The sequence below is a fragment of the Myotis myotis genome, unplaced genomic scaffold (genome assembly GCF_014108235.1).
Source record: "Myotis myotis isolate mMyoMyo1 unplaced genomic scaffold, mMyoMyo1.p scaffold_m19_p_11, whole genome shotgun sequence".
Lineage (NCBI taxonomy): Eukaryota > Metazoa > Chordata > Mammalia > Chiroptera > Vespertilionidae > Myotis > Myotis myotis.
In genome coordinates, this window is record NW_023416315.1 from 52,883,484 (window position 1) to 52,908,519 (window position 25,036).

The following is a 25,036-nucleotide window of genomic DNA, read 5'->3' on the forward strand; positions in this document are numbered from 1 at the left end:
GTGTCTCTCACATTTAATACATAGTAGAGGCTCTAAATATCCATAGAATGAAGGGATAATTACTCCATTCAGAAGGTACAGAACTCAGCAGGAGCCACAGTGCGTCTCCCAGAAGGTCAGTTAGCAAGGGAGACAGGAGCTGATGTTTTTTCGTCACCTATGTGCCAGGCGCTGCTGACAGTGCACAGCTCACTTAGAGCCAGTTGATGAGAAAGCCTTTTCTATATGTTTTCTTGTAAAGTGATGCCTAATGCTTTACTTTTATGTTTTCCACTTTGCATGGTTTGTTTTCTATGCTTGAAGCATCTCAGATGACTGGGAACATTGTTCATGCTTCATGTGTAGTCAGTCACTTTTGAATTTTGCCAGTGTCTGGCTGTGCTAAGTAAATGCTCATTATGCACTTTGTGTTAGGTTCTGTAAGAGACAAGCATCCCCACCCCTTTGGCCCCATGTGTGTCCCTCTCTCCCTTGGCCCTCGATGTTGTCTTTGTTCCATGGCAGCCTATCGAAGTTTGTTCCAGCAAGGTTCCCATTACTGAGGCCAGGGTCAACAGCAGATGTGTGGAAACTCAGAACAAAATGGGAAACATTGGGCAAAAACTTTTTTTTTCTAGTTTATTAACATTTGTTTCTTGGAGCTTCTTGAGAAAGCTTGGCAAATACATGTCCGTATCGCTTAATTTTACACAACAAGAACTAAAAAGAACATAAAGCCAAGATTTGAGTATCATTTCGATTTCCTTCTCTTTCTCTATTGATCCCAACTTTCTTAAAGCTCATTTCCTTTACATTTCCAGGGACATGGCTACAGCAATGCCATTTTGTCTTTTTCCAGATGACAACGTAAGATGGATGGTTTCACATTTTGTTTTCCAAAAAAGACAAACTCTTAATACAAAAGCTCCTTAGAGCATTACATGGATGACCAATATCATTCATAAACTTAGAGATTTTGAAGCTAATTAAACCTATACTAAAAAACAAAAACAGAAAAAATATTTGAGTAATACGGATCTCAACAAATAAAATAATACATTTTCAAGTTACACATGTAAAAGAGGAACACAGGCATATATAGTGTGTTTCTTTAAGCCTCATCGCAGACCTAAATTCTATGAACATGAACTGCCTCTTCAAACAATGCATAAGGAAATTATCCCTGACTTCCCTAAGTGTGGCAGGAGCTGCAAGGCTTGGCCATAGAACGGGCAGTGGCCAGGGAAGTTGAGACAGCCCTCGCTTAAATTCTGGCTTGGACTCTGTCTTTTTCATCTTGCAATGCATCTTCATACTGAGATGGGAAACCACTTGGGTCAGTCCCATGAACCTTGGCCATGAGTTCTAGGACTTGCATCTTGGTGGCTTCAGCATGGGCTCTTGGGCCCCACAGAAATTCAAATTGTGCAGGATCACTGTTAGGCACCTGCTGGTACTTCCGGTATTCTTCCTTCACAAAATATTTTGTGATGAGCTTCCTGGGCTCTCCAAAGATGTGGTACTTCCTCCCAGAATACACCCCTGTCACCTTCATAATATCCCAGATGTCTTCTTCAGTGGCACGGTTGCCCTTCAGAAAGATCACAGCCAGGATAAGAATCAGGATGCCAGTCTTAGGCACACCGACTTCACCATGCTGCATCCCATCATAGGCGAGGCCCAGTTTGATGAAGATGGCATAGCGGCGGTTGGTGGGATCCACTTCCTTCACATCAAGGCCACAGATTATCTCCATGCATTCAGATGCTCTCAGGAACATCTCAGTGAAGAGGTCTTCATACTTTTTGCTGACAATCTTCAACATATCTTCTTTGGTTATTATCTCTGTCATTTGATACGTGAGCAGGAGGAAATTCACCAATGAAGCCACATTTTCATCTACAGCATCTATGATAGTGATGGCAAACCTATGACATGCGTGTCAGAGGTGACACGTGAACTCATTTTTTTGGTTGATTTTTCTTTGTTAAATGGCATTTAAATATATATAATAAATATCAAAAATATAAGTCTTTGTTTTACTGTGGTTGCAAATATAAAAAACATTCTATATGTGACACGGCACCAGAGTTAAGTTAGGGTTTTTCAAAATGCTGACATGCCGAGCTCACAAGGTTCACCATCACTGACCTATGGGCACATTCTTGGGTCTGGATCTGCCTCTAAGGTGCTATCCTCCTCCTCTTTGCTACTGGAGCCCTCACCATATTTGCCTGATGAGGAGGCTGTGGTGACAACTGAGGAGGAGCAGGAACTCTGAGCACTCTCAGAGGTACTGGGGATACCAGCATCAGGAGCCTCCTTCAGATTGCCAGGCATTTCAGGATGGGAGGAGAGACAGGCCTCCTCCAGAGCCTTGGACTCCTGTGCAACCTCCAGGCCCTGGGTCTCACTGTGGGTCTGAAGGAGTTGATCAGGTGAGCACTGTGGATTCTTCTGAGGAAAAACCATGAGGACACTTGTGGGTGGTGGTAATCAGGAGTGTGAACAGGAAGACAATGGGGAATCACTCCCTCGTCTTTGCCAACTACAGCCTCCTTCCCTCTTTCCATCTAAGAAAGCCCCGCCTCAGCAAAAACTTTTTTGTTGTTGTTCTCCCAAAGAACTGGTATGTTTGATAATACCTTCAAGTTGGGGGGGAGGAAAATAGAGCATGAATTTTTTTTAAAGGATGATGGATAAAATATTGAAGGCAAGAAATTTAGATGTGGATACCCAGCCTTTTCTACTCCTCAAATGACTTCTCAAGGCATAGGAGCTCATCCAGCCTCACACTTGCTGTGCCCTTCCACCCCGTCCCATAGGACAATTCTCATTCTTGGGGTTCATTCCTGCCTTCTGGGGACACTGTCCTTGTCACTGGAAAAAGGAACGAGTCAGAGCCTTCGGTGCTTGTAGGGTTTAAATGCAGGAGTCGGGGGAACACTCCTGCACCCTGGGTTGGACCGCAGGGGTCTGTGCATAGAATGGACTCTACGGGCAGCGTCATCTACATGTTCCTGATGAGGTTAAAAGGAGGAACACGCTGTTCTGCCTGTGCAGAAGGCTCAGCACCAGAGGATACAGGGCAAGGAGACTCAACATTTTAGAATCGGAAGACTTTGAAACCTGGCTCCCTCTGGCTCTGGGAGCTTAGGACCCCCCCCCCCCCAAAGAACGTAAAGCGAACATTCTCTATTGAAAGGTGAAAATTTTAATTTATTTAAAATTTATAATATTAAATTGTACTTTGGCTGCATTAAAATATAATTGCAACCTACTTCAATCAGAGCTAACTTTCCACTCATCTGATGTCTATTAATGCTACATCAGCAGTGCAGACCTTGGTCCATATGTCTCATGGCTTTCTGAACATGTCAACAAGGTTTAGGCCTCTAATTCTGAACCTCCAAAACGCAATTCCTCATCTTCACTCTCTAAGTGCCCCTCTCTTGATGCCAACAGCATCACCATCATCACGACCATCTGTCCCCCGAACTTCAGTGGCATTTGGAGTCGCCCTCCTTCCATGCCCCTTCGTATCTGACCAGCTGCCTAGTTCACCGGATCTCACCTCCATGATAATGAATGCGTGTATCCCCTCCTCCATCCCCACTGCCTCTGCCTGGCCTTGGCCTGCCTAACCTCACCCTGAGGCTAAGTCATCAGCGAGCCTGAGCCTTGGTATTAGGGTTAACACCTGCTTTGTAACTTCTGGCCACATGACCTGCAGCAAACCTCAATTTCCCCATCTCTCAGGAGAGGTGATAAAATGAGAGGATTCAAAAAGACCCCAGTTAGCTCAATTCTGGTCCTACTTGCTGACCCACCCTCGGAGTCCTTCCTTCAGAATTTCCCTGCTCCAACCCATGTCATGCTCTGTGGCCAGAGGAACTCTTCCAAAGCAAGACTCATTCTCTAACCTCTGTGCTCAACACCTTGAATGGCTCCCAGCTGTCCCTGAGGCAAGGCCCCAGGGAAAGCCTAGTTTGGGCCCTTCACATCTGACCCTCATTACCAGTGCCATCTCTCTTCTCCTTTTCAAGTGCTCTGTGCTGCAGCCACCTGAGTGGCCTTCCCTCTCCCCAGCATGCTCTCCACTCTTCTGGTCTCTGCCTTACGGTGAAGCTGGACAGAGGCACCTGCTCGTCTCTGTGTGTCCAATTCTTCTTCATCAGCTGAGAACCACTCCTCACCCCCAGCAAGTCTTCCTAATGCTCAGGCATAAGACTCACTCGCCTTCTTGTGACACGCACATGACCAATTTAACTTGATTTGTGGCAAAACAAATAATAACCACTCACATAATTTACCCAGCTTTTAACTCTCTGCAGGGATCATTCAATTGTCAAAGTTGAATGAAGTTTATGTTAAGTAGATGTCATTACTAAGTATAGAAACATACATTTCTAGTAGATTAGTGTATTTGTGAGTGTGTGGGGATAGTGATAAAAGGTAGGCAATAGCTTTCTATATTGAAATTCTGATATTTCTATACAGTAAATTAGCTTGAGAAATAAGTCACTTTCAAAACTCTCTAGTGAAGTATTAATTCCCAGATGTTATAAGTTGACCAAACATATTCTTCTACATAAGAAGTGTATTGCAGACATTAAAACCCCACTGTGAAAACTGAAAACAACCAAAGCTATTCCAATAATTGGGAAATAGTTAAATAAATTATGATAGACTCACATTATGGGCTATGATGCAGCCACAAAATGTTTTGGAAGAAATTAAATAATGATGAACACAGCAAGATTGAAAATTGTATATTTTGTGTGCTCCCAGATATGCAATAATAACTATTATAAACACGAATGATAACAATAAGCAAGAAAAAAAGACCCAAAGAAAACATACCAAAAGGTTAATTGTGGGGAAAGAGGATTATGGGTGATTTTTGTATTCTTCTTTGTCTTCTTCTGTGGCTTCCAAATTCTCAACAATAAGCACGTGTTGCTTTTATAATCAAAGAGAAAAATATTCAAAGCATGATTTAAAAGCAATGCCATTCAGCTCAGAGGAGGCGAACAGGGATAGAGGAAGTTCAAGCAGCTCTTTCCAGCATCCTCTACCTAGAAGTTGCCCATCTGTGGAGGCGCTTGGCTTCCAGAGCCCAATCACAATGCAGGCTTCCTCACCGACAGCCTTCTAACCAGGTATGTGAGAGCAGTTAGTTGCACGCTGAATGCCTCACTGCCTTTACTTCTAGGCAAGATGACCTGAGAATGCCGGGGAACAGGACTCAGGTCTTGCAAAAGAACAGAGTGGTTTTTCTTTTCCCTGTCTTATCTTTGTCTCTGACTGACAATACATACTGGTAAAGGTCTTTATTTTATGGATTTCAGTTTTTAAATTCTTAGGACTACTATGCCATTTCAGCACTAGGCAATATTTCAAGAGGCCTCTTTTCTAGAATCAGAACATAAGAAGCATCAGAGTGACTCAAAAACGATTACATGTGATTGGGGCAGGAAAAATGCTGTGATGCAAAATTGAGTTCCTATAGGCAAGCAGAAATAAGAAATGCACACATGGCCTGAAGACTGCTTCAGTTATAAATTCCTGAATGTCAGACAGGACGGGCAGCAGAAAATTGTTTTGAACTTGGCACCATGCTTGGCACATACAAAGTGCTCCGGAAATATTCTTGACTGACCAAGTGACAGTTTTTGAACATGAAGGATCACAATGACCTGGGAGCAGAATGCTATCATCTGTGTTCTTGGTGACATTATGAAGCTGAGCATCCTTCCAAAGGTCTAAAGAAGAGCAACAGTCTGCCAATCACAGTGATGCTTTTTAATTAAAAATTTTGAACCTTGAAAACCAGAAGAGTCAGGAGTTGGACTGCCTGGGTTTCAGCACTAGCTTGTCAGTCATGTGGCTTCAGTCATCTCTAAGCCTCAGTTTTCTCACCTGTAAAATGGAGTTAATAACAATGCCTCCCTCAGAATGTAAGGGTTAGAGGGGATCACAAATGACACATATTAGCTGCCCCTTGAAGGTGAACTATTATTGGGGGAACTGGACTCCAGTGTTGGCAATGCAATTTCTTTCCATTTCCTCTCCGAATCTGTCTAAATACTCTTTGGCAAATGGCTTAGATAAAATAAAACCCAACATTTTCCAGACTCTAAATGCAGAAGCTAAGTGAAAATTTTCTTTTGTCAATAAACAGCATGAATTTTGTTGTCAACCCACTCATGCCGCTGCAAATCTCTTGGGGATATGATTCTAAAGCAAAAATATAGGTATAAGAGATGATCCGGCTGCATCCGCCCTTGCCTTGATGCTAAAGCCCAGGCACACTTACAGCAGGTTGTGGACAATTTATATTTGAATGAGGTTGATACAGAGCATCAAGCCTTGGTCAGATTTCACACTTAGTCCCTGCAGGCCCCCCTTCTCCCCGCCGCCACCCTCACCCTTAGGATCTGACACTGTGCCTGGCTTCCTTATAATGAAAGCATTGATTCGGCACCTGCCATGTGCTGGATAGCCTGTTCAAAGATTTTGCATTCATTAACTCATTTAATCATTACAGCAACCTTATGCATTGAGGACAAATCAGAGGGACACCCTGCCCAGTAGGGTCACTTCTCACTGAAAAAAGTTGACCCATTCAGTTCCTCTGTGGGGATATGGGAATGTGAGGGACAGGTGATTCAAGAGGAAGGGCAGGTAATTCAAGCTCAACCTGGCATCCAAATAACACTGCGTCACTGTTCCCATAAAGTCCAGGCTAAGCCCCGGGACCCACACTGTGTAGCCAAGGACACACTGCCCTCCATATTTCATTCCCTCAAGTCTTTGCAGCAAAAGCTCATCACCAAATACAACCTGGGCCTGCCTCCTCCCGGAGGCCTGAGAGAGACTCACCAGTAAAACCCACATGAGCCAAGAGATGCTAGATTCCTTAAGTTCAGTGGCTTGCCCAGCTATTTGTAAGAAGAATGTAGACCATTTTAAATTCAATTAAATTAGTGATTTTGCATTGATTGTTTCATTCAGTGTTGAGCACTGTGCCTCCCACTTAAGCTCCATGAATGTGCTAAGTGAATGGGTGACTTGTCTGGGTTCTACTTTTAAACTGAATACATCAAACATGACCTTTTGTGAACAACGCAAGTTACACACGATACATTTTTATTATCCAAAGGTAAGAGAATGACTTTGAATCAATAAATGGGGCTTTCAAAAAATTAATTTTTGTATTTTTGCTTCCCCAAATGTTCATTTTGTGCTTTAAAATGTTTTCATGGTAATTCCTCCCATGAGGTGGTTCCTCCAATATTTATACATAACATAAAATTCACCATTTTAACCATTTTTTATTGTACAGTTCAGTGAAATTAAGTAGATTCACACTGTTGTGCAACCATCACCACTATCCATCTCCAGAACATCTTCATCTTCCCAACTGAAACTCTGCACCTATTTAACACTAAGTCCTCTTTCTCCCTTCCCACCAGTCCCTGGCAACCACCTCCTACTCTGTCTCTATGACCTTGACAACTATAGGAAACTCATATACAGTAGTGCCCCCTTATCCAAGACCCTCAGTGGATGCCTGCAACCACAGATAGTACCAAACCCTAAATATAGTATATTTTTTTCCTGTACCTATATACTTATGATAAAGTTTAATTTATAAATTAAGCACAGGAAGACATTACCAACAATAACTAACAATAAAATAAAACACGTAACAAAAGACTATTAAAAATTATGTGAATGTCTTTGGGGCCAGTATTAAGTAAAATAAGGGTTATTTGAAAACACCCATTGCAATATCTCGAAAGTCCATGTGATAATCTAGGTAGCTACTAAGTGACTGACGGGGGGGGGGGGGGCGTGCGGTGCGGGGGGGCGGGGCAGAGGGGGTTATACATCATGAGGACATTGGACAAAGGGATGATTCATGTCCTGGGCAAGATAGAGTGGATGGTGAGAGATTTCATCATGCTACTCAGAATGGCATGCAATTTAAAACATATGAATTGGTATTTTTTCTGGAATTACCATTTAAATGTTTCAGAACACAGTTGACCACGGGTAACAGAAACTACAGAAAGTGAAGCCGTGGATAAGGGGGGGACTACCGTATGTAGAATCATACAGTATTTGTCCTTTTGTGTCTGGCTTATCTTACTTAGCATGTTTCCATCCATGTTGAAGCCTGTGTCAGGATATCATGCCTTTTAAAAAAATTATGGTAAAATATACCTACCATACAATTTACCATCTCCACCATTTTTATGGGTCCAGTTTAGTTGCCATTGTGGTGCATTTTTAATATGCTAGCCTTTCTAGTAGTAACGGCGACAAGAGAGTGCATGGGATAGCCCACCTAACTTTTCAGAGCCAGTGTCAGGAAAGACATCGGGAGGTCTGGAGTAGGACCTGTCCCTGCCGAGGACTTTACAAGTCGCCTCACCTCTTGACCTTGCTATTGCTACATCTCTGGTAACTAGTCCCATGCCAGAGTGTGTGGGGAGATTATTACAACCCATTACCAACCTTGGTTTTTTGCAAAAGAAAATGCCCAAGGACACAGACTCCAGGGAAGTAGTGAGAGCAAGAACCCAAGGAGCTGGAGACCTGACCTGGGGAGGCATCTGTCAAGGGGGTTTCACTGGGCGGCATCTGTCGCATCTACATTAGCGAAGCAGCATTACCAGGGGCTGTCAGCTGTGGCGCAGAGAGAGGCTCATTACACAGACCCAGGCACCACGCTGAAGACCACGAGGCATGCCAAGTCAAAGCAAAGCGCCCGGAATAGAACTGTGTGTCCCCTCCACATCAGGGAGAGAACAGGGAATTTTCCAGAAAGCAGGCGATGGGGAAACTGGGATGAGAAGGCAGCAGCAGTCAGGATGCCCAAGACAAGCGAGTGGAGGAGGCGCCTGGACCATGTCCTTCCAGCTGCTGGGCCCAGGATGGAGCAAGGACAAAGGGGTGACCCTGAGGCATCATGTCCCCAGGGCTCAAAAGAGGAGAGAGGACACAACTCAAACCCCAAGTGAGAAAGGGTGAGTGTGAAAGGAGTTGAGCGCTTCAATCCCACATTGTGTTAATTATCAGAACAGAGATTTGCCAATGAAGGCCCAGCAGGGCGATCATCTGCCCGTGGAGAGGGCCTGCTTTCCTGATGGAATCTCAGGGGCATGAGCCATGAAATTACTTCTGAAAAAAAATAAAGACAAAGACTGTCAAAGAGGACAAGCACTTCATTTGTTCACTGGAGAGACTCTTTGTTCTCTTTCTTGAAGCAAACAGGCTAATTACAGAGACCCCAGGTGACACAGAAACAACCAACCTTATCATTTCTCTTAGGGAAGCAGAAAATGCTAACTAAAATAAACTGATAAAATACCAAACCTGTGCAGAGCACGTACAATGCACATGAGGCATTTTACTTACACTAACCCATGTGATCCTCACAACAACCCATTATCATCCTCATTCACAGCAGCACAGAGAGGGTAAGTAACTTGAACAAGATCACACAGCAAAATGGAATGAAACAAACATTCCATCTTCTTTCCTGAGATAATAGCTATCATATGACTTTTTTTTAAATGGCCTAAAATGGAATTGCAGAGGGTCCCACATAAAACGCAGCTGAGAAGGATTGGCCTCCTCTCTTTCCACCAGACATCTGCAGTGGCCTTGACCCACATCTCTCACAGGCTCTTTGGCATCGCTTGCATCAGTGATATGTGCTGACCGATTCCAGCTTGGGAGTCTCTACATCGGACTCCAATGCACATCTCATCTTGTCACCATCCCATAGTGGAAATTCCTGCTGCCTTTAGATTGAAATCCCAGCGATTCCATGTGCTCTCTGTGACCTGGCTCCGGTTGCACTCTCCAGCCTCTCACTAACCCCACCCCGTCTCTTGCCCACAAATGCATCTTTCATGCTACTCATTCTATTCAATGGGAAGACCCCCCCCCCCCTCCCCGCTCTCCACCCCTCAAACAGACTTGTCATGGGCTCTCTGGCCTCCCTCTCTCCTTTGCCTGGGCCTGTCACCTGCTGCTCCTTTTGTGTAAAAACACCTTCTGCCCGGATAAAGCCCCCTGGACCTTCAGACCCCCCCGGGGCCAGGTCCTCTGCAAAGCCTCCTGTGCCCATCCAGACAGAGTTGGCTTCTTCTCTCTGCTCCCTGCACCCCCCACACTGACCTCCGCCAAAGCGCTTCCTACTGCATTGCGATGGCAGCTTTCCTCAGTGCCCCTCTCCCCGAGGAGACTCAGTCACTCCTTCATTCATTCACCCACTTACTCGCATACTGAGGGCAGGAACCACAACCATCTCTGGTTTATTTGCTGTGTCTCCAGCCTCAAATCCAGCGGTTCTCTAAGGGTAGTCCCTGGCAGCAACCTGGCCAACCTGGGAACTTGTTAGAAATGCAGATTCTTGAGCTCCACCCAAGACCCACTGAATGAAAACTCCAGTGATGAAGCCCAGAAGTCTCTGTTTTAACAAGCCATCCAGTTAGGAAACCACCGCTCGAATACAATGCTTGGCACATCATAAGCAATGGGTGTGGAATGAATGGACACCCAGCTGTCACTAGAAACCAGTTACCCGGGAGCACGTGGAGGACTCCTGCTCATGCTCCCCTGGGGAGGTGATCAGACTTTTTTCTATCTTGCCCAGATATTATGGGAACACCATACAGTTGTCCCTGGGTATCCACATGGGACTGGTTCCAGGACCCCCTGCTGGGGTCCATCCTCCCCCCCTCAAAATCTGTGGGTGCTCAAGTCCCTTACATAAGATAGCATTGTATTGGCTTATAACCTATGCACATCCTCCTGTATACTTTAAATCGGCTCTAGATTATTTACAATATTTAATACAATGGAAATGCAATGCAAATAGTTGTTATGCTGTATTGTTTAAAGTCTGTACATGTTCACTACAAACGCAACCACTGAAGGCCTAACTACACAGTACTCATCAGCCACAGCGTTACATTCTCCCCCCCTCCCCCCCAATATTTTCAATCTGAAATTGGCTGAATCTGCAGATGCAGAACCCATGGATAAGGAGGGCCGACTATATTTTCAATCCTGTTCTAGCCCTGGTGTGGCTGACAACAAGCTAAGTGATTTTGGAAGAAATGAAATCAGTGGATCTTTGGCTCATGTGGCCTTTTGGAAATATAAGGAACCTCAGAGTCAGAAAACTCAGGGATGGGATCCAGCCCTGACTCTCACCAGGGGGCACACGTGTCCTCTCTGGTCCTCCATTCCTCTTCTGAAAAGCAGGCCTGCTTACTTCACGGGGTTGACATGAGTATCAAATAATAGAATCTATGTGACCGTCTTCTTCAACTTTGAAGCATCCTCATTACTACTGACAACATGAGGTATGCTGGGCTATTTGAGTACCAAAGTGTTTCAGTGCTAAAGTTCTAGGATTCTGTGAAGTCCAGACAAAATTCCATTTCTCTAAACACTAAAAAAGATGGGCCCCCCTATTAGTGATGGGTTGTGATGCAGGTTAGGGTGTCAGATTGATTCTAACCAGCTCAGGCGCTTCCAAATATGAAACATGGTAAAGTTACCCTCTTCATATGCAGTTTCCTCATCTGTAAAATGGGTCATTACTACCAACCAACTCTCAAGGTTGTTTGAATACATGTAAGATAATCAAAGTGTATTGTAAGCACTCAATAAATGTGGGAACTCTTGCTACTAATGTACTATTGCTGTGGTTAATGGTACTATTTCCATTCCTGAGGGGAATAGCACAAAAAATAGGAGATGATCTGTTAGTAAACAATTTACAAAAATGATTTTAGTTAATACAATCTTCTGATTCTGTGACACCAGATTGTATATTTTTTGTGCTCCAGACTATGGAGCACTATTTTGGTTTTGCTTTTATTTGGTTGGTTCAGACATCAAGCAAGGCTGCCTTTCAAACTGTTCAAGTTGAACATTTCAGGGACCATCACTGCCAAAAAAGCACCCAATAGTTTAGAGCAAAGGTCAGCCAACTTCTTCTGTGAAAGTCCAAACAGTAAGTATTTTAGGCTTTGCAGGCCATTTTTCTCTGTTGCCACTGCCTCTCAACTGTTGTAGCATGAAGGTGCAGTAAACCACACACAAAGCAATAGGTGTGCCTGGATTTGGCCCGAGGGCCATAGTTTGCCATCTCTGGCTTAGAAACCCAAGGAACTGAGGTAATAGAATCTCGGTCCCCCCCTTTCCCATCTCCACTGAACACACTTCATTTTCTTTGCTAATTCGTTATGGAGAAACTGGCTATCAACTCTATTTTACCTCTAGGTCAGGCAGCCTGGGGCTGTGAATTCTAGAAATGTATAAATTGTAGCAAAATCCCACTTCAACTTCATAATTGAGTCATGTGAAGTTCATTATAGGATTTTTATCTTAACAACTGACATTGGAGGGAAGGTCCAGTATTAGCAAACAAAACTATTTCCAGGTCTGCCCACACAAACTGCTTCTCTTTCATCCTCATTAGAATATGATGAATTTTATTAAATAAAAATTTTAGCATACTACATACATTTCAACTAATCTCTGTTCTTCTAGGAGTTAATCAAAGTTATGAAAACATGGTCCTTTTGACCCAGTATATAGGTACAGTAAGAAGGTAAGAACAGTGTTAATAAATTTAGAGACCTCCAAGTGATGTGGGCTGAATTATTCTGTTAGAAGTCTTTAAAATTCATGAGTGGTAGGTGGAGTTCTCATTTTCATATCCAACTCTGGTGCCATCCAGGAGAGAGGACTGGATGCTTGGTCAAGATAAAAGGCAAGGGCCTGGCCAGTGTTTCTCAGTGGTTAGAGCATTGGCCTACACACTGAAGGGTCTCGGGTTCGATTTTTGGTCAAGGGCATGTACCTCAGTTGCACGTTCAATCCCCAGACCCCATTGGGTCACACATGCAGGAGACAACCAATCAATGTGTCTCTCTCACATAGAGTTTCTCTCTCTTTCCCCCTCCCTCCCTCCTTCCCTTCCACTCTCTAAAAATCAATGGACAAAATATCCTCTGGTGAGGATTAACAACAACAATAAAAAGAAGGAAAGCAAGGGAAAAGGTAATGAATGGAGGGAGGCAGGAACATCCCACTAGCTTAAGGCCAGGGCTTCATGGAACACAAGATAGAGAAGAGGCCAGAATGCAGAGAGATGGACACAGAGCCAGGGAGGAAGGAAGATACAGAAATAACCCGACACGCTGCCAGGAAGCCAGACAAATCAGATTTCAGAGGGTTACCGCTCAGGGCTTCTGACACGCTAGTAATGTAACATTTAACGTACAATGCGCAGTGAACAGATGTGAGCTGGAAAATGACAGGGTGGAGAGAGGTGGGTGGCAATTTTAGCTGCCATTTGAACCTGAACAGCCTAGTTTTAGAAAAACAGATAAGAAATAATAAATAATGCAGCACACCTCCCCTTACCCGGGGGCGATGGGCTTCCATTTTAAGGAGGCTTGAACAAACAGAGACATTTGATGCCCAGACACAGGCATTAAAATGGAAATCTATCTGTAGAGCCTGTCACATCTGCTTCATGACTCCAGAAAGCCCAATCCCCACTCCACAGAGACCCAGAGGTTCCCATGGGAAGGAATCCCGCTGCCACTGCACTGTCTTCCTGGGGGACAGTCCCAGGCTTGGAGGGTGGGCCCTGAAAGGTGGGGAGATGCCTGACCTCTGGAAGAGGGGTGAGCATGCACCCTAGTGAGGGAGTTCAGCTTCTCTGGAGTCCACATTTGGGTTTTGTGGGTGTGTGGGGGCAGGGAAAGTGGGTGGCTAATATATAATTAATCCCCACACCTGTATTAAAGCACTTTCATATAAATTAGTCCATCTGATGTCAGCCAGCAAGATAGGTGTGGAGGGTGTTTTCTCATTCTATAGTCCAGGAAATGGGTCCCATGGTCAACATCGGGTGAGGTCAAGGTAAGCTGTATATTCAGATCATGACCTTGTCTCTGGACTTGGGGAAGGGCCTCCGGGATGGTTCGGTCCCTCCTCTTGCCTAGGGACAAGTGGCCAATGGCCTGCCTTAGCCTGACCAGGTGTGGCTGCCCCTGCTTATGAAGCAAGCACCTGAAGGCCCAGTAGCCCAAACGGCACCAGTTTGTCAGAGGAGCTGCAATTCTGTGTCCGAGTGTTAGGACTCTGTGGTTAGGGCTCAGGCCTGCACGTCTGGCTGTGTTCAAGTGCCCCAGGGGGATAGGGGAGGGTTGCAGAAGCCCCGTTAGATGCCACTGTAAGGAATGAGCAGGAAGCCCAGGGCAGGTCACAGGGAAAGCCGGTGCTGATGAGAGAGGGAAAGGAGGCTGGAAAGGCTCACTTAGTGCTTTCACAGCCACAGCGCTAGGTCCCATTACCAATCCCTCCTTACAAATAAGACAACAGACACAGAAAGTGAGCACCTGGCCTGAGATCACAGCAAGTGGCAGAGGCAAGAGTCCAAGCCCACGAATCCCAGGAGGGTAAGTAATAACCAGCCCCTCCCGCAGGGGCCGTGCCCCTCAACACCAGCATCTGGAAGCTCTCCCGCTTTTACTAAATCCACGCTGAGCATCCATTCTGAGTCCAACACCAGGAAAGGCCTCTGACACGTTATCAAATCCACTCCTAGAGCAGCCCTAAGATGTCCATTTACAGAAAGGAAAACCGAAGCTCAGGGAGGGTAACATGCATCTCCAGGATCACACAGCATCCAAGTAGCAGCGAGAGTCCAGCCAGGTTCCTGTGACATCAGGCCCCTGCTATTGTCATGACACATGGCCAAGTCGCCAGCACCACTGCCTGCCGGCCTCCCCAGGGAACGGAACAGCTTTCTCACTGTCATAAAACAGCCCTGTAGGTTTGTGTCTGTGAGCAGCCAGTGAGGCATAAAACAGCGAGTGAGTGGTGAATATCTAGCTTGGCTCAAGCCGATTCCACACTCCGGCTCCAGGCTCGTTTGTGTGCATGGCCTCTGCTCAGAGAGGGCAGAAGAGGCCCTGTGTGCTTAAGGGACTTCGCCTGAGAAATGTCTGTTCTGCAGCAGGTTCCCCAACGGCTGTGGTGTGGCTTCTGGTGGCCACAGGCCACGGCCTCCACACCTGGTGTGTGAAGGGACGAGGCATGTCTTCCCTAGAGATGGAGCAGGGGAGGCTTGTTAGCAGATAGGTCAGGAGCCACCTCCCTCGGGGACTGTCTCCAGAGGCTGGTCTGGTTTCTCCACTGTGACCCTGTGGAAGTCTCTGACCCCTCTGAGTCTCAGTTTCCTCACGTACAGCAGGAGAGGATCATGATCCTTATGTTACAGGTTACAGGTGGTGCTGAGACTGGCCACCTCCATCAAAGTCCTTCGCCCACTTTAACTCTTTTCACATCATCACCTAAGTTTGAGACCAGCTACGCTCAGCCAGGTAGGCTTTTCACCATCCAACAAATATGAAGTAAGAGCACACTTTCTCCTGAGCCCAGTGGAAGACCCTGAAGGGGTGCACAGGGGAGGATCTGCTGCAGCCTTCAAGGTGCCCCCTACACAAGGCAGCATGTATGTGACCTCAACAACATACAAGACCAACTGTGTGAAGTCCATAAGCCATGCTTAGATATCAGAGGAAGAAGCAATCCATTCTACATGGGGAAGAGTGAAAGAAGACTTCATGGAGGAGGGGACATTGACTGGGTCTTGTGAGGTGAGTGAGAGTTCAATTGCTACAGATGCCTGGTGGCACCTCCTTGTCTATGTGAGATAGGCAGGTGTTGGGGGAAATAGGTGGTCCATATATAGAAGCTGAAGGTGAAGGGATGAAGAGTAAGTTACAGTCGACCGTGGAGTGAGATTGATCAAGGATATGGTGAACATACCACCTCCGTTGGGAGTTTGTGCATATGTTCATTTCCCATCTCGTTCGTTTCCTTCTCCTAGTTTAGCTCCTTCTACTCCCTCCTCCTTCAGGATTGCTATTGTCCAACATTTCTCATCATGTACACTGAGTGGCCAGATGATTATGACCGGCCAGATTATTATGACCACCCCATCAGTACTTCATTGTCACTTCCAAAAATACTGAATATTGAAAACTTCCTAAGCAAATACTCTCAAGGTTTTATTATTATTTGCATAACTTATTCACTTCATTGTACTGATGGGGTGGTCATAATAATCTGTCCGGTCATAATCATCTGGCCACTCAGTGTATATTCCTCACTGAACTTGCCCACAGCAGCTCAACCACTGATTAGTGTTTCAGCTGTGTGACCTTGTGCAAGTCCTTGAGCCTATTGAGTCTCAGTTTCCTCACGTACAGCAGGAGAGGATCATGGCCCTGATGTTACAGGTTACAAGCACCTATACTGTCCTGCCAGGCCTGTGCTGTCCATCACAGTAGCCATCAGCCAGATGTGGCTACTGAGCACTTGACCATAAATAGTCCAAATGAAGATGTGCTGTCAAATACAGAGACGTTACATTATCTCACTAATATTTCTTACTCTGATTATATGTTGAAATGATAATATTTTGGACATACTGAGTTAAAGTAAAGAATATTATTATAATTAATTTCATCGGTTTGGTTTTAGACTTTTTTTTAATGTGGCAACTAGAAAATGAGAAATGACTGCCTGCCTCTCCATGATCCTGTTTTCTTCTCCTGGCCCCAGAGGTTTTCTGTTTTACTTTCCTTTGTAAGGTTATGTCTGACTTAACCTTACACAACATGATGGGTCAGCCCAGGAGGCTTAGCCCGTACCATGGGTGGTACACCTGCAGGAGAGTTTGACCAGTCTTTCAGACAGCCACACATCTAGGGCAGATGCAGTTATACCAGCCACAGGGGGCAAGATGCCTCAGCTCCCACTGCTCTGCCTGGGGCCTGCCTCCCTGTGATTACATAGAACAGCACTCAACTGCATTCTGCCAAAGGTAGCAGGTTCCTCTTTATGGGGGTTATATGAAAAACAAAAGAGAGTAAGTATCCCTGTTTCTCTGTTCTATTCTTCCTTTTGCTTGTAACCCCGAGCCCTCCCCCATTTACAGCTGCTGCCAACACTTGGGCCTTTGAGTGCTGCTCAGGCCTCTGCTTGGCATGGCTAAGTGCCTGTAATAACAGGTTGGTTGGAGTTCGGATAATTACGGACCCAAACTAGCCAGGGTTGTGACATTTGTCTCCTCTGGTCTGTCCATCTTAGCTCACTCCACATTTGTCCACCTGTCTCCAGGCAACTGCTCATACATCTACTTTCCTCCCATCTTTCATCTCTCCCATCCTCCCCTCTCCTGGTTTGGTGTCTGCATAGGACCACCAACAAGCGTGATCCCAGGCTGTCGGAACTGCACGCACAGTCACGGAGCAGGGCATTCAATCTCTACCACAATGCAGCTCCAAACACGACAGGTGAAATGTCAGCAGCAGTGACAGGCACGGGAGGGTAGGAGGAAATGAATTGCTAGAGAGCCCTGACTCCCAGCTCTGTACAACGTGCCAAGAAGGTTACCTACACACACGCCTGCAGACAGGCAGACAGACACCACGTGCCAGACAAGGGGGAAACCAGGTTAGCTAAACCCACAGGCACATGGAGCTTCCTCAAGAAGCCTTCTTGCCCTTCCCCACCAGAAAAGAGTTTTCTCTCCCCAGAATGTTAATAACATCTATTGTCTGTGCTGCTCCTCCTTTTAACCCTTCGGTGTAGTGCCCGGTGGAGCTGTGATATCCTGACAGGTAGAGCCTTCGCTTCCCGGTGACGGCCATCACACTGCAGGATACCTGTGTGCACACTGAAGACACTCATTAAATGTTTGCTGTTGTGATCAATGAGGGGGGGGGAAGAGCAAGACTACTATGTGGAAACTCCTGAGGCCACCTTTCCAGGGGTTAGAAAAATCTGTCCCAGATTTGGAAATGGAGCAAAGGTTTTACGGTGTTCCGACTGTAGGCGGGAAGGTGTCCCGCTGGCTGCCTGGAATTGTCTGGCTCCTCAGGGTGTGCACCTTGACGTGAGGTGCTATTTACTATTGATTCGGATATTTACAACTCTGTCAGGGTAGCTGTTAACTTTTAGAGAACTGACAGCAAAACAAGTGATTCTACCCAACAGTAATGCATGCATATTATCCCATAGAGATACAAATGACTTCTGACCTGGAGAAAAGAGTATACCTAACCTTATTTTTTAATCTAGTATATTTCAGATACCTTTCCCTATGGGACATATACACTCTGGCTCTTTAATGGTCTTTGAACCAGCTGTACCACCTTACTGGCTCCCTCATTAATGAGTTGGATAAATATTTGAAACATGTTCATTCTATTTTGCATAAAAGTCACTTCTTTAACTTTCTAAAAACTATTCTTTGGCACTGGATAGAATTGGGAGTGGTGGACTCGTACTCAGTAGCTACTCTAGTTACTCAATTAGCCATTTGAGACTTGGATCATTCATGGTCATTGGCTCCCACTCCTGTTTCCCCTAATAGTGCTTCCAGGAAGCTCTTTCAGGAGGAGAAGGTCACAAAGCCTTTGGAGATGGTTTTGGAGAATAAAAGAGAAGAAAAAGAGGACATTAGGACAACTGGTCACCATTTAAGCGGGGGGCAGAGAGGACAGGCCAAAGGTAATGACGTGACACACCTTGTCCGTCCACGCCCTGTTCTGTCCCACTAGGCACTCTCTGTACTTAAAATACCTTTCCTGCTCTACCACTCATGCCTCAAAGCCCAGATCAAAGGCTGCTCTCTCCTGGATCCCTCCTTGACCACCTCTCCTTGGCCCCAGAAGTAGCTGCCTGAGCCTTCTTTGTGAGAGTGTTGTGGAGGCCCTGGCTTTACAAGAGCCCTAAACACCTGCTCTTGGAATTGCAAGAACGGCTTACCTCCCATGTAAACCTGCCCCTGCCTTATACAACATGATGGGCCAAAGACACTGTATTGGGAATAGGTAGAAATATTCCCAGCATGGAACGAATAAGAGGAGTAAGGAGGTTCTAGGAAAGATGAAACAGTTTTGGAAAAGGAAGGACAAAAGTGATCCAAGCTAAGGTGACATGTACACCTCAAGTTGAAACAGTGGGATAAAGCGGGAAAATGCAGAGGTGAGGGCTTCTGGGAACTGAGGGTAGAATGAATTAAAGGAAGGAGAGGTAGAGAATATAGAAACTCCTCTGTACTTCTGAAAGTCAGTCAGGTTAATTAGCATATCTCTTTGTTCTTGTCATCTGGTGAACAGATATAGGAAAAATAAAAAATACAAGCAGTGAACTCTACCAAGGGTGGTCTAACATCTCTGACCTCCCAGTGTATCAGGCTGGCCCATTACCAGGATAACCCGTGCTAGCAGGTGAATGATGACCTGTCACACTTGTAATGTCAGGGTGTAACTTTCCATGCCTGTTCTGCCACTTGACCATGGACTCCTTGGGAACAGGTACCAGCTTATGTTTATCATTGTGTTCCCAGAACCCAATACAGAGTTTGACACATTGGAGACTCATGGTTGTTAAGTTTCTTGGATATGTATTTTTTGTTGCCCATGAAGTTTTCTTTTCAAATAGAGAAGACTTGTGCATTTATTTTCAAATACAGCAAGAAAAGAAGGGGAAAAAAAATCCTAAAGTCAGACATAACCTTTCAAAGGAAAGTAAAACAGAAAATCTCTGGGGCCAGGAGAAGAAAACAGGATCACAGAGGCAGGCAGTCATTGTTGCTGTAGCTTCTGGAAGTCACCAGATCTCCCTAATGTAGTTCAATATGCAAGCAAAGAGGCCAACGAAACAACATCCATAAACCGCCTTCCAAGAAATGGCCAAGACACAAACCTATAAGAGAGGTGTGAAACTAACCACTCGGGCAGAGCCCCAGGGGTATCCAGCAAACCCAGTGAAGGACAAGTTACTTCTGTAAGACATTGGTGAGTATAAGAACGTTTCATTACCACAAACTGGAGAGAGGAGTCAGAGGCCTGAGTTCTTGTCATGAGTCTACCCTGACCACATATCAGCTAATATATCATCATGTGATTTCACCACATGCTGGAGTCCCCACCACCGTCCCCAAATACTACTCTGACAGTCAAGTATAGTGTTGCCCAGGTCAGGGACAGTCTGAGGTCCAGGGACCCAGTGAGATGGCTGCCGCCAAACTCCAGGAGTAAGGAGAATGGCACCTGAATGGACTCGGAGATAAAGGTGCAGCCTGAGCAGGGAGGCGTGGTGGGCACCTGAAGATCAGAAACAAGGACGTGGGAGGGACGTCAGGATCAGGGAGATAAATCTGGTTGGAATTTGCCTTGATGTGGAACCGTCCCAAAATTAAAAAAGAAAAGCAAAAAAGGCAAACAGGTACTGAATCTGTGCTGCTCACACCTTCGGAGAATACCCATTACAGCTGATGCGTTCTAATCTGAGATGACTGGGGAGATGGCGTGCCTTCCTGCTCACGGAAATGCCCTTTGAGCCTCTCTCCTCAACGCCCCTTCTCTGGAAACATGAAAAGAGCTGCAAGGATGCTAAATAGTGGAGTCATCGTCCTGCCTTTGTCACCACCCAGCTTGGTGATCTCGGAGAAGTCATTCACCCTCCTGGGTCTCAGGCTCCTCATCGGTACAATGAGGGGGTTGGACAAGAGTCACCTGCCTCACCCGCCAGCCCTGGAAGTTCACACCAGAGGCAGGAGAACAAGCTCACTGAGTCTCTGCAGCGCCTCCCACAGCTTCCAGAAAGCACAGCTTCTCAAACCATCTAGCAAATGATAGTCTCTGCTCCCTGCTTAACAGTCTAATTTGTCTCCCGTGTGCTCCTGCAGATGGTCTGGTAAAACCACCACATTGGCATCCAAGGCTCCAAGCCTTGGGGATGAAGAAACCCCACTGTGGTGGGGAAGCGGTGAGAGAGAGCAGAGGGTCCAGGAGCCAAGCAGAGGACAGGAGGGATGCCCTCAGTACAGCTTCCCATACTTTAGCTCCTGCACCACCTCGGGGTGCTTCCCTGGCTCCCAGACATTGGGACTGGGTCACAGCTGTTCCCCAAGCCACACAGGAGATCCCAGGGCTCCCTTCATCCTCGTGTATCTAGACAGCAGAGATTTTCCAGAAGCAACTGTTATGAACAGGGTTCCTCCATTTCAAAATGGGGATCCACACTGAAAGGCACCCGTCTGGTTAGACCCTAAGAGTCCCTACAATGTTCTGGGCTGTAAAAGTCAAGCAGAGGTGCCAAGTATCCTATGGCTGATCTCTGATACCAACCTTAACCCTGGTCCAAGCCTCCTTATGGAGCCCCTATGTTAGAAAGTCTACCTTTATACCATGTGGGACCCCTCCCCCATCTTTGCCTAGTGACCTCTCACCTCAAGCACCTGCCTCCACCCACACACACCATCTCCTGACCCTGGAAAAACCCTGACTCCACTCCTGATATAGCCAGAGCTGGGCCCCTTCCCATTTGCCCTGCTGCCCTGAGGTCAGTGTTATGGCTTCAGCTTTCCTCTGAGCCCTACCTGCCTGAGCGCTGCTAGAAGGCAGGGCGGCAGGACATCCCAAGTGTGTCCCAAATTGGGCAGAACAGATGTATTCCTGGCATTGCACTTTAGAAATCAGAATGTAACCTGTCATGGAAGGATATGTAGAGGTGATTAGATTCACTATTATTCAATAGAGATAATCAGCTTTCAGGTGAGACAATCAGGTGCAGTGATTAATTAAATGACTTGCCCTTGGTCACTGAGGCAGCTAGTGACAGAGCTGAAACCAGGACCCAGGCTCCCCACTCCTGGATCAGTTACTAACTGGGCTCTTGCTGCTTGAAAACCTGCCTGCTGTTTATAGCATGGTTTCTATCAGAAAATGTGTTCTGAGTTCCAAAGCACATTTCAGAGAAATTTGGAACAGGACTCATTCTGAGCTGGAAACCATCTGCTCTGTATAAGGTCTGTCTGTCTGTATGTATGTATGTCTGTGGACTTGCTGGAGGGGTCAGACTCGGAGAGGTGATGTCACTTCTGCACTGATTTGCCCAATGGAAGGATCTTCGGGTCTAAGTGCCCTCAGGACTCTGCCTTAAAGTCAGTCCAAAAATCACTGGGGAGGGGAACCTCTTTTAATCTCCCAAGGCCATGCTTACTTACCTTTTTTATTTTTTTCACTGCACTGTTTCTAGAGGAAAGAAGCTGAATGAAACCATTTAATCACTATGATTTTGGAGAGAAAACTTCCATGATCTCATTACTTCAAGTACCAACTGAAGTTCATCTTTCTTGTACCCTCAGCCTTCAGGGAAGATAAGGTGACACATGACATTCTTGGGGTGATGGTGGCAGTAATGATGACACTATCCCCATACTCTCTTTTACTCTACCCAGTGACATTCATGGGACGAGAGAGTCCAATTCTGATGACATGTTGTCCTCTTGGCTCTCTCTTCTTCTCCCCTGAATGACACCAATCAGAAATGCCTTTGAGCATCACTGTCCCACACAGAGCCGGTGGAGGGCTTTCCCACCTCAGTTGCCTGACTGTGGAAGTGTTTCTCCCCAGCCCCATCATCACATCATCCCTCAGCCTTACTCTGCGGTAGTGACCTTCTCTATGACCCTGCTACATGGACTTCTAGGAGACACTAAGGGGTCACCGTGTCAAGTTTCTGTGTTAAAAATACTTGTACTCTGAGTGTCCCCTCTTTCCTTTGAAGACACATCAGGGGTGGGTTCTTGCCTCTGAACAGATGCAGATATGATGGAGAGAAGAGGAAGGTAATGATCGGCCTATGGGGGCTAAGCCTTTAATAGTCCAGCTCTGCCACTTCATCTTTGAGGCTCCGTTTTCTTCTCTGTCATGTGAGAAGCCAGGACCAGGGAAGCCCTGAGGTCGTACTGGCTCTCAAGACCTTTGAGCCTCCAAAGGCAGCAGGACCCGGACTTCCTTGCAGGAGGGCAGCTGATAAGTGAGAGAGGCCTCCCTTCCAGAAACAGGCTGAGGGTAGCAGAGAGGAGCGAGGTGTTGGTGAGGGGGATGTGGTGGGGCACTTGCCTCTTCTGACGCCCTCTTCCCTGGAATTGGGGCAGCAAACCCTTGGAGATGAGGCACACGGAAGACCAGGAATAACTCAGGATGAAAATGGGTGAGGGGTGCTGGCAGAGTTGCCCCACCCCTCGTGTAAGAACATGACTTTCCTCCACCCTTGCTGCTGCCTCGCTCTTCACTCTCCCTCTTTGTGGGTGTGGGTGTGAGGGGGTCAAGACCAGAAGAAACCCCGGGCCTCTCACTTCATCCTATTTCCCAGGGCACAGCCAGATGCATAGCTGAGAGGATCCCAGACCTCCATTACAAGCAGGAGGGTAAAGATAATTCCATTACCAGTAATGGTATGTTGTAAATATCCCATCTCCACCTGTTAATTAGTGCCCCCCACCACCCTGACTAGGAAGCAATGCTGTGTAATCATGGCATTTTGTGGGTAGTGCTGTTTATTATATCTGGTATTTCAGTGGCTTGTGTGGGAGAAAGAACTAATTATAGCTCTCTGGTTCCAACCCGTTCCAACCTGTTCCCAACCCCATCCTTTCCTCCCATTCCCCTCACGTATAAAGCCCGTATAAAGCCACGTATGTGTAAATAAGCAGAATAAATACACAGCGCTGGCTCGCTGTTCACTGAGGCGGGAGGGCGCTTCACCAGGCAGCAAGCACCGAACACGAAGCCACGGGCTGGCTCTGGTGCCACCACTGAAGGACAGAGAGGCCTTAGGGCCCCCTGTGAATGTCTCTGGGCCCCAGTTTGCTCTTCCTAAACTGGGGATAACAAATCAGCCCTGCTTGTGCTCTGAGCTTGTTATAGGGTCAAAACAATGAAATTCTGGAAGCTGTACAATGTTATATACAGTACATGCACGAGTAGATTCTTAATAATTGTATCGTGTGTGTGTGTGTGTGTGTGTGTGTGTGTGTGTAATTCCCTCTGTAGATTCTTCTGGAATATATCTGTATCCAGGTTTCTTTGGAAACCTAATCAAACTAAGAAACAGAATCAGAATGATTAGTTACAAAAAAGTCAGCGATGGGGGTGATTTAGGCAATAGAAAGTGGGAGTGCGAGGGACACGCTAGCTATAAGAGGCAACGGGATTGTGGGTAGACAAAGAGAAGGTTCAAGATAACAATGGGTCAAAGGTATCACCAGTAGGTACAGAATTTGTGGGGAGCACATATTTAAAACATAGAAGGAGAACCTAAAAATGGGGGAGCACACTGGAGGAAACTTAGAGAGGCGGAGGAGGGCTGGGGTGAGATATAGCTGAGGAGAGGAGGAAGAAAAAAAAAAATATATATATATATATATATATATATATATATGAACTATTTATGTAATTCGTTTCATCTGTATCTGAGAATGAGAGCATGTAAACAAACCAGGCATAGATGAAAAATGGAAAATGACAAAATTTTCTTAAAATACCGTAAATCTACATTCACACTGGTATTGGTAGAAAATAACAGCCTTGTCGGCACTGTGTCCCTGGGACGGGGGGTGCCGCAGACATTATTCTACACAGGGGCCATGGTTTGGCTTTTGTTACCAGACATTGTGGAGGGTGAGGCATTTTATCATTTATAATCCCCCGAACAACTCTTGAAATTAGGTTTTACTACCGATCAGGACACTGAGGGTCAGAAAACATAGATGTCTTGCCCAAGGCCACACAGCCAGTTAGAGCCAGTTAGTGATAGAGCTGGGATTCAAAGCCAGACCTGATTTCTGAGTTACTACATTGGGGGCCACCTCTCATGGTGAACAGGAGGGTCCCTGCTCACATTAGGCCAACATTAGGTTGGAGAGGACAACATCAAAACCAAACTCTCTTCAGCTCAAAGCCTACATCCTTGCCATCACACCCCATTCCCTCATGGAAAAACCCAACCTGTGCTCATCCTGGAAGCTCAGGAGAAAGGTACCAAGATCAGCGATAGTCGGTGGTTTACTTCCTAGTCTTTCCAGGTCTCCTGCAAGGCTCAGAGGATGCTGCTGTGATTGTTGGAGGCAAAACCTTGA

The 25,036-nt window shown here is 46.1% G+C and overlaps 1 protein-coding gene and 1 pseudogene across 1 annotated transcript in view; both read right to left on the reverse strand.

Annotated features, from left to right (window-relative positions):
- TMEM178B (transmembrane protein 178B) overlaps positions 1–25,036 on the reverse strand; it is a 348,193-nt gene that overhangs the window by 50,129 nt on the left and 273,028 nt on the right. The window lies entirely within an intron of this gene.
- LOC118666334 lies at positions 1,244–2,451 on the reverse strand (annotated as a pseudogene).